The following is a 9,591-nucleotide window of genomic DNA, read 5'->3' on the forward strand; positions in this document are numbered from 1 at the left end:
TTAAGTAGCCAACAATAACCACCAAAAACAGCATGCACTCATTCTCTGAAATTCTCCTTGGACCCAAAAGTACCTCGATTCCCACTAACCTGTACCTTCTCATTACATTCTAGTACTTAGGTTATGCATCAACACACTTAATGTAGTTTTTCTTTCATATTTTGCATCAGGTAACCAAGTCCAATTTACTAATGATTTCTGAATTCTTTCCTTTTTAAATTTATGGTTTGGGGCTATTTGCATGGCACTCATTTAGCAAATTAATGTAGACGAAAGCAATAATTTTACAGATGTTTATTGCATTCATGCTGTCATCCCATACTTAAAATGCTAATCTATTGACATCTATTCATTAAAGATGAGCTTCACTTACTTTGTAACATTAGTATTTTACGACCTGTGGTGTTTTGAAGTAGTCTGAAAGTCAGAATTTTAAGCATCCCTTTCAGAATGGATTTTTAAAGAGCAAATGTGTTTTATTCTTTATTGCATTGAGAGTACGGCTCCCTTAGCTGCTATTATAAAGACTTTGAGTCTTTTCATCAATTTAAACAGCAAGTACAAATGAATTGTTTATACTAATGTTATGTTTCCATTTCAAGTCTAGATATCTAGTATAGAAAAGGGAGCAATCATTAGATTGGCAAAATCCTGAGGATGGTCAAGTGTCAAATCACAACATGAAGAAGTATGTAAAAGTACGCAGAAAAGATAAGGATATGTCACAAGTGGGACTCCAACCTACTCCTCCATTAGGAGTTAAGTCTACATCCTTTGGCACTCAGTCATCCTTATATCGTGCATGTTCACCTTAATGTGAAGGATGGCTAAATGTCTATGTTTGGTGTTTCATTTTTTTACCAGTTCTTTATATATTTGTAATTCTAATTTTCATTCACATTTATTTGCTAAATGACTGCCATGCATATAGCCCAAAATCATAAATTTAAAAAAAAGATTTCATGTATCATTAGTAAATTGGACTTTAATTACTTTATGTATATATAATATATTTTATATTTTTAGGATTTTTCTTTTCTTTGATAATTGTTCAAAATACCCAGCTATCATGCAATTCCAAATCAAAACTATATTGATTTTCTATCTCAACCAATCATTGTAGGTTTCTATATATTGATTGATTTTTGTACACTTAATATGTGTATACAATGAAGTTATATATAGTCATTAAAAGGAAATTATGGGTGCCTGGAAAGATGGCTCAGCAGTAAAGGGAACATTTGTATTGTTTTTACAGTTGACTCAGGCTGACTTCTCAGCACCTGTGTGATGGCTCTTATATGTCTATAACACCAGTAATAGGAGATGTAATGCCATCTCATAGACTCTATAAACTTCTGCATACATGCAGAATACATAAACTCATGCAAGTACACACATGTATAAAGTTAAAAATAGATACATATTAAAGGAAATAGATTTTGTTAATTTTAGTAAAATGCATTGAATAGAGGATCATCAAATTTAATAAAATAAGTTAGGGCAGACGCAAGCGAAGAGGGCCGGTGCGGTGGGAACTCCCCGCGCACGCGCAGTGAGCCCCGTCTGCCCGACCTTCAAGGTTCCACCATGTTCTCGCGGGCGAGTGTTGCAGGGTTGTCGGCCTGTGCCTTGCAGCCGCAATGGATCCAAGTTCGAAACATGGCAACTTTCAAAGATATTACCAGGAGACTGAAGTCCATCAAAAACATCCAGAAAATTACCAAGTCTATGAAGATGGTGGCAGCTGCAAAGTATGCCCGGGCTGAGCGGGAGCTGAAGCCAGCTCGAGTGTATGGAACAGGCTCCTTGGCGCTGTATGAGAAGGCTGATATTAAGGGACCTGAGGACAAGAAGAAGCACCTCCTTATTGGTGTGTCGTCAGACCGAGGGCTTTGTGGTGCTATTCATTCCTCAGTGGCTAAACAGATGAAGAATGAGGTGGCTAACCTCACAGCAGCTGGGAAAGAAGTTATGATTGTTGGAATTGGTGACAAAATCAAGGGCATACTTTATAGGACTCACTCTGACCAGTTTTTGGTGTCATTCAAAGATGTGGGACGGAAGCCCCCTACTTTTGGAGACGCATCAGTCATTGCCCGGGAATTGTTGAATTCTGGATATGAATTTGATGAAGGCTCTATCATTTTTAATCAGTTCAAGTCTGTTATCTCCTACAAGACAGAAGAGAAGCCCAACTTCTCTCTCAATACCATTGCAAGTGCTGAGAGCATGAGCATTTATGATGACATTGATGCTGATGTGCTGCAGAATTACCAGGAGTACAACCTGGCCAACATCATCTACTACTCCCTGAAGGAGTCCACCACCAGTGAGCAGAGTGCCAGGATGACGGCTATGGACAACGCCAGCAAGAATGCTTCTGATATGATTGACAAATTAACTTTGACGTTCAATCACACCCGCCAAGCTGTCATCACAAAGGAGTTGATTGAAATCATCTCTGGGGCTGCTGCTCTGGATTAATGAAAATCAAGTTGCATCCGCAGATAAGAGGTAAAAGAAAACAGCAAGCTGATTTTAACTGATTGCTGTCTTTGTCAGAAGAAACTTGGTCCACAGAGTTACAAAGACAAGATGTTTGTAAATTATCTTACAATAAACAACTTACAATGAAAAAAAAAATAAAATAAAATAAGTTAGACTAAGAATTAAAATAAATACTGTAAGTTTCTTCTCATAGGTAGATTTTAAAAATACAATGGTAAGAAAGTACAAGAAAAATTACAGTGGATGAGAAATAGGAAAATGTGAAAACGAAAGACAAAGGAGATAATAAAAGATGAAAGTTGACCAAAGTCCATTGCAACCATGAATGAATAAGTCGTTATGATTTCCAGCCATGTGGGGCAGTATTATACGAATAATAAAAGTGAAAAAGTAATATCATGAAGAGTTCTCTGTTTATTTGCACATAAAAGGCAGTTTACAATAAGACCATTTCTAAAAGAAATTATCTATAAATACAACACACATAAAATAATGGATATACAATTTAAATATACAAAATTACTGGAAATACATTATTCTTTATTAATATATGATCATTTTTATGATGAACTGCCAGTCATTATTTTTAAGATGAAAATTAAGACTTACATTTTTATTTCTTTTATGAATTTGAAATTGAATTATAAAGATTGAGAATGATTTGGAAGTAGAAACAGGTATATGGGCTTACAAATCACCTTCATGATGAAAAGAATATCTTAAGCTTCCAGAAATTAATAATAGAAGGATTTGTGTATTTGAAATCAATTTACATAAAATAATGTAGCAAATTCTTCTGCAGAACTCCTCTAACAACAGATTGATCAAGTTATAACTGAGCCACTGTGTAAAGTATATTTATGACAGAATAAATTAAGCATTTTAATTGCCTATAGCTAATTTGTTTTAATGAGTCAAACCAATATTTTAATTAAACAACCTTAAGTAACATGATAAAACTGAACTCAATAAAAGTTAATTACAAAAATAATGTGATAAAATTAAAGTGTCTGTATTAAATTAGAAAATGTCCAGACGAGATGTATGGCATTACACTTACAAAGAAAAATTGATGTTGTTAGTGGCATTGTGATACTTTCAAAATCTAGAGGACTTTAAACATAAATAAAGTCTTACAAGTCCAAGGTAAGCAATCAAAATCTGATGTAGGTTGGTCTTCTTTCTATGTGTTGCTTTCACTGGTTAATTAATAAAGAAACTGCTTGGCCTGATAGGTCAGAACATAGGTGGATGGTGTAGACAGAACAGAATGCTGGGAGAAAGAAGCAGAGTTAGGACAGGCAGAGAGCCACCCGCCATGAGGCTGCCAGCTCAGGCATGCTGAATCTTTCCCGGTAAGCCACGACCTCGTGGTGCCATTGATTATTAGAAATTGGTGAGTCAAGATGTGAGAGTTAGCCAAAAATAGGCTGGAGATAATGGGCCAGGCAGTGTTTAAAAGAATACTGTTTCCGTGAAGTTATTTTGAGTCAAGCTAGCCAGGAGCCGGGTGGTGGGATGGAGCCTGCTGCATCCCATCACTACAAAAATCTAAGAATCTCAGTCAATTCCAATAAGCAGTCCAGATTCTCACACAAAAGTATAAGAGAGTTGTTCAAATTCAATATAAAAACCTGCAAAGTCATGGTGAGTTTCTTTATTTTATTTGCAAAGTTTTAAGAGCTATAAGATATTCTGGTGCATGTCAGCGATATTTGAACAAAACAATGTAGTATTAGAAAATAAATGTTTCAAACTCTCCATGAGTACCAAATAAAGCTGTGTAATAATAATGGCTAATGATTTATTCATTTATATATACACATATAAACATAAAATCTGTTGTTCTGCTTTTCTGTAATTTTTTACTAACAATAAATACATTAAAATAGTGTTCCCAAAACATTCAGTCACTGTTGGAAAGTCATTTTATTCTTATTATTTTTGCAATTACACATTTGTGTATTAGAATGTTTTACATTTTTTATTCCTATTACAATATCACGCACTCTCTCCTTCTGAAAATGATTTTCTTTCCAAGTTTGCTCCTATTTGTTCCAACTCACTTTGTAACTATGACTGTTTCCAGAAGCATTAGTTGGGGGCTTATTTATTAAAATTTGGTCAACTTATCAGCTCCTGCACCACTGAAGAAAACGACACCCTCTCTTAACTCTTGTTAGCTATTTATCTTCTTTCAGTGATTGCTTAAATATCATGAGCGCTGCCAAGCACACTGTTCATCTCCTTCAGTGCAATGACAGGTGAAGTGAGTTCCCTAACCTGTCTTTCTGCAAGTACTCCTTATTCCTATACTCCAACATTTTGTTCTTTCTTGTCTCTGTTCCTCAGTGGTCCCTGTGCTTTGGAGCAGTGATACACATGTTCTTTTGATTCTGAAGCACTCAGTGGTCATTTATTTTCTGTACTCTGACTAGTTTGATTCTCTAAATTAACCATGATGCACATCACTAACAAGGTTGTCTGATAAAGACTGAAAGTAATATTATTTTATTGTATATAAAGGTAACTATTCTGAAGAAATTTTCATGTCATTTCAACTTAGTAATACAACATCATTAGATTTTCCTCTTGAGGATATGCCATCTACAGCCAAAGCCTCTTCACCAGATTTAAGCATTCTCTGTAGGAAGAAACTCATACCTGCTGAAAGTTTTGAAGCTCCTTTTATCTAGTGAAGGTAATCCAAACAAATAAGCTATCTTTAAAATGTGTTAATAAAATTTGAACAAAATACCAAGAAGTAAATTATCAATCATAGTATCCTAAATATATATTGAACTAGTTAAAATGGAAATGGGACTTCAATTGTTCTTATATGTCATTTGATATTTGAATAATATTTTTAAATATAGATATATTATATATAATTAATTTAATGTACATTTCCTACTTACTAAATAATTTTAACTTGTTTATTTTACAATCATTTTAAGGTATGGGAATTATAGACTGAAAGTAAATTTAAATAATACTTTGGAGTCATAGGTCAGCAGAGGCAACAAGCAGCATCTGCTTATTTGGGGGGAGTCATATAGATTACTCACCAATTAAAAGATCTTGCTGCTCTTGTAGAGGACACCAGACTGGTATAAATCATACACCCATGATGATTTACTTGTACCTCCATAGTCCAAGGGCTCCAACAATCTCTTTATGAACCATGAACAATACAAATAGGCAACTGCATATACACAGGTATATAGACACACATAAATAATTAACAAATGAATGAATAAACAACAAATGGCCATATACACCTTTAAAAATACTAACACATTTGTCCCAGGTACTAACAAATATAAAACGTTTATTCAAGTATGTTTATAATAGTGAAAAAAATCTTGAAGATGAGAAAAGTAATAACCAGTCACTAGACTTTTGTGAGGCTCAAATTAGGTGAACCATAAATGCAGATCCTCCTGGTTTGTGACCTTTTTTTCATGGGAAGTTGTGGGCAGTTAAGACTCTTTCTAGCCTATTATTTGACAATTTCTTTTATTCACTTTATCTATAAATATATTTTTAGAAGCCTCTACAGTATGATCTAGGTTTGCACATTACCTCTCCAATGCCCCTTAACTTTAGCTGCCTCTCCCTGAATTGTCACCCTCAATCTCAATTCCTTCTTTCCCTCATGCTGCCTAAAGAAAGAGGTAAACACAAAGTCAGTCAAAAAAAAACATTATATACAGTGGTGTCCTGCCTGCAAGATATACTAGGGCAATCATGGCACAGAGCTTGTGGAAAGAATCAATCAATATCTGATTTGACTTAAGGCCCACTCAACATGTGATCAAGAACGTGAGAAGTTCAGGGATTTAGGGTAAAATCAAATATCACTGGTCTAAGAAAATAACGGTAAAATGATTGGACTTCCAAAGACAATATGCTATCTCCTAGATTAGTACTTTTCTCAGCCATCAATGGAGAAGCTTCATCCCAAAGCTTATTGGAACAAATAATATTGTCCTAAATAAATATGACCCAACGTTGGATATTAAACAGTGAGTGGAGACTTTGTCCTAAGTGGGATCTCTCCTTCAAATTCCTCCCCTCAGAGCTAAGTGAACTACTGAGAAAGAGAAGGCAAAATACATATAAATATATATGTATATAAGTATGTTTTAAGGATAATTTTGTGTTCTGAGGTCAGGAGTAATCAACAATTTCCAAACTACAAATGAGATCAACAACTATGCATTACATACATCAATGGCCTTCAGAAACTATTACCAATCTTTGGTTGAGTAGTATCCGTAATGTTCTGTCTCTTTAAGAGACAAGTCATGCCCACTCCTTTTCTGCTTGCAGCCTTAGTCTCTCTTTTATCTTCCAGTCTCTCTCTCAGAGAGTCAGGTTCTCTCTCCTCTCTCTCCCTCCCTTCCCTTCCCTTCCCTTCCCTTCCCTTCCCTTCCCTTCCCTTCCCTTCCCTTCCCTTCCCCTTCCCTCCCCTCCCCTCCCCTCCCCTCTCCTCCCCTCCCCCCCCTCTCTCTCTCTTTCTCTCCCCTCTTCTCCCCTTTACCCCTGCCTTTCATAACCCACCTAATAAATGTCCAACTTCACTCTGCATGGTGTGCCTATCTGTCTGTCTCTTGCCTACCTGCTGCCCACATGGCTCGCTGCAGGGGACCCACAGGGGACCAGTCACCTTCGGAGACCTGCTATATGGTCTTGTGTCCTGCCAGGACTGGCTGCTCTCTGGACCCGCTGCCTGCTGCCTGCTGAGGATCCTGAAGCAATTTTTAATAATCCATTACTGTATATATTTGAACTGCATTCCAAATGCTTCATTTATACTCAGATAAATAATGCTTAGGGGTCCTTTAACAGCAAATGCCAGTCAAAGCAGACACTTATATCTTATGAACATAAGAAAAATAACAAACTGCTTAGTGTTTATCTCTAAATAAACCATTGGTATAATTCATTCTGATGGAGAAGAAATGTCGGGGGCTGCTCATTCATTTCCTGGTCTCCCAGACTTGAAATAACCCCACAGAAACTATATTAATTAAATCACTGCTTAGCCTATTAGCTTATGCATATCTATAGCTAGCTCTTATACCTTTAATTAACACATTTCTATTATTTTGTATTTTACCTCGATGCCTGTGGACTACCTGCAAGATTCCAGCTGGTGGCTTGTGTCTTTCTCTTCTGTTGGATACATGGTGTCTCATTGACCCCACCTTCTTTCTCCCAGCATTCAGTTTCATTTTCCTGCCCTAATCTATTCTACTCTTTCACAGGCCAAAGCAGCTTCTTTATTCATTAAACAATAAAAGCAACACACATACCTGACTTTACAAACCAAGGAAACATGCCAGAGGAGAGGCTAGAAAGAATGAAACAGCTATGGGGTTTGAGGCGTACTATAAAGTTATGTCCGGTAAATATGAATTGGGTATTAAATGATGAACACAAAACAACCAGGATGACCTGCAGAAGACCTTCCATAAAGGAAACATGGAAATAGTGAAAGAGTTGGACACAGGGTCAATAAGAATCAGCAGGTAAGAGAAGATATTAAGGGTGTAAGAGATTTGATTGCAATACCAGTAGAAAAACTTTCAAAAACATTGCTACTGAACCAAAGAATAAAATCCAACATCTTTTAGATAAGGAACAATACAAGATAAGTAAGATCTATAGTCACAAAAGGAATGGAGTGAATAAAAATAGTTCATATGTTTTAAGTTAAAAATTGACACATTTATGGACTTTGACTTATATTAATTAGTACTTAATCATCAACCAAAGCAAAATGAGAATGTACATCTATTTATGATTAATATCATTTGTTTAAGAGATCACTATCTCCCTTTTGCTAAAATAAATAAAACATATTGCTTATAACAGCTCCAGTGAGAATTCACATCTCTTCTAATTAAGTTTAGAGAAGTATAATCTCACTGAGTTAGAGGCTTGTCCATATAGCCCGAGTACAACACTGTTGCAAGCACTTGCACTTTATCAAGTACATTAATCTTGAATGTAAATGTCTTTGCTGACTGGAAGTTGTTCAGAGATAAAACTTCCTATTGAATAAATGACTGTATTTCTAGTATCATTTCAAAAGTTAAGTGTTTGCAGTTGTGATAATTTAATTAAGCGTGTTTTGACTTCCCTTAACAAACCATGAATAGTATTGCAGAAAGCAAGCCAGTTCTATGGATGTGTTAATTCCCCTATGTCCTAGAGTGCAATTAACTCTGCTTCTAGCCATGCTGTGGCACCTGCAGACAATAGAGAAATCTGTTACAAGTATTTCCATAGCATGAATATGCAAGCCTCAAATTAGTGTACTTCATTTTGTGGAAGGTTATTGAGGCTCCAGTCATAACACATTGCATTGCCATGGACTATTTCACTGACAGCTTCATAAATTCTCACCAGTAAACATTAGGTGTTTATCTTCGTCTTCTAGCCATAAGAGAAGCCTGAGGAACATATTTTTTGTTCTGATCAAGCAATGCGGTTTTTACATTTGTACACCAACAGAAACTATTCTTATCTCAATAAGAGGAATAGATAAGAGTTTTGTAGTAAGTTTGTAGGTGTTTATTTTCACCATTTGACAATCATTAACAGAGACTATAAAATTATAGCTAGGTATTATTGGCCTCATAAAAAAACTAATATTCCTTTCTAGTTCTGATTTATCTATATTATAATTGTTCCCTAAAGTCCTAAATTATGAGTTGAACTCTGCATTTTAGTACAATGTATATGTCATAAAAACAGCATGAAATAGGTAGGTTTTGAGCATATTTGATTTAAATATTAAAGTTATTGTTCAAAATTATCTCAAGATATTATAATGATGATTGTTTAATCAATTGCTAATGGTTGTGACTGAATGAATATTTTACCAGAATGTAATGAAAATTAGTAAAAACAAATTATATTTCTTCAACACCTCGGAATAAAATGTGTCTATCATTCTTCATTCTTTCCTTCATACACATAGTATGTGTCATATGCTTTACAGTACTTTTATCGTTGTGACTATTTGGTATGTATCTAAACAATTAATCAGACTTCTCTCATTGCCTT

The 9,591-nt window shown here is 35.3% G+C and overlaps 1 pseudogene; it reads left to right on the forward strand.

The window, feature by feature from the left end:
* The first annotated feature begins 1,533 nt into the window (after nucleotides 1-1,533).
* On the forward strand, nucleotides 1,534-2,656 carry LOC148123507 (ATP synthase F(1) complex subunit gamma, mitochondrial pseudogene; annotated as a pseudogene).
* The last annotated feature ends 6,935 nt before the right edge of the window (nucleotides 2,657-9,591 follow it).

This window comes from Myodes glareolus, chromosome 1 (genome assembly GCF_982192425.1).
Source record: "Myodes glareolus chromosome 1, mMyoGla1.1, whole genome shotgun sequence".
Lineage (NCBI taxonomy): Eukaryota > Metazoa > Chordata > Mammalia > Rodentia > Cricetidae > Myodes > Myodes glareolus.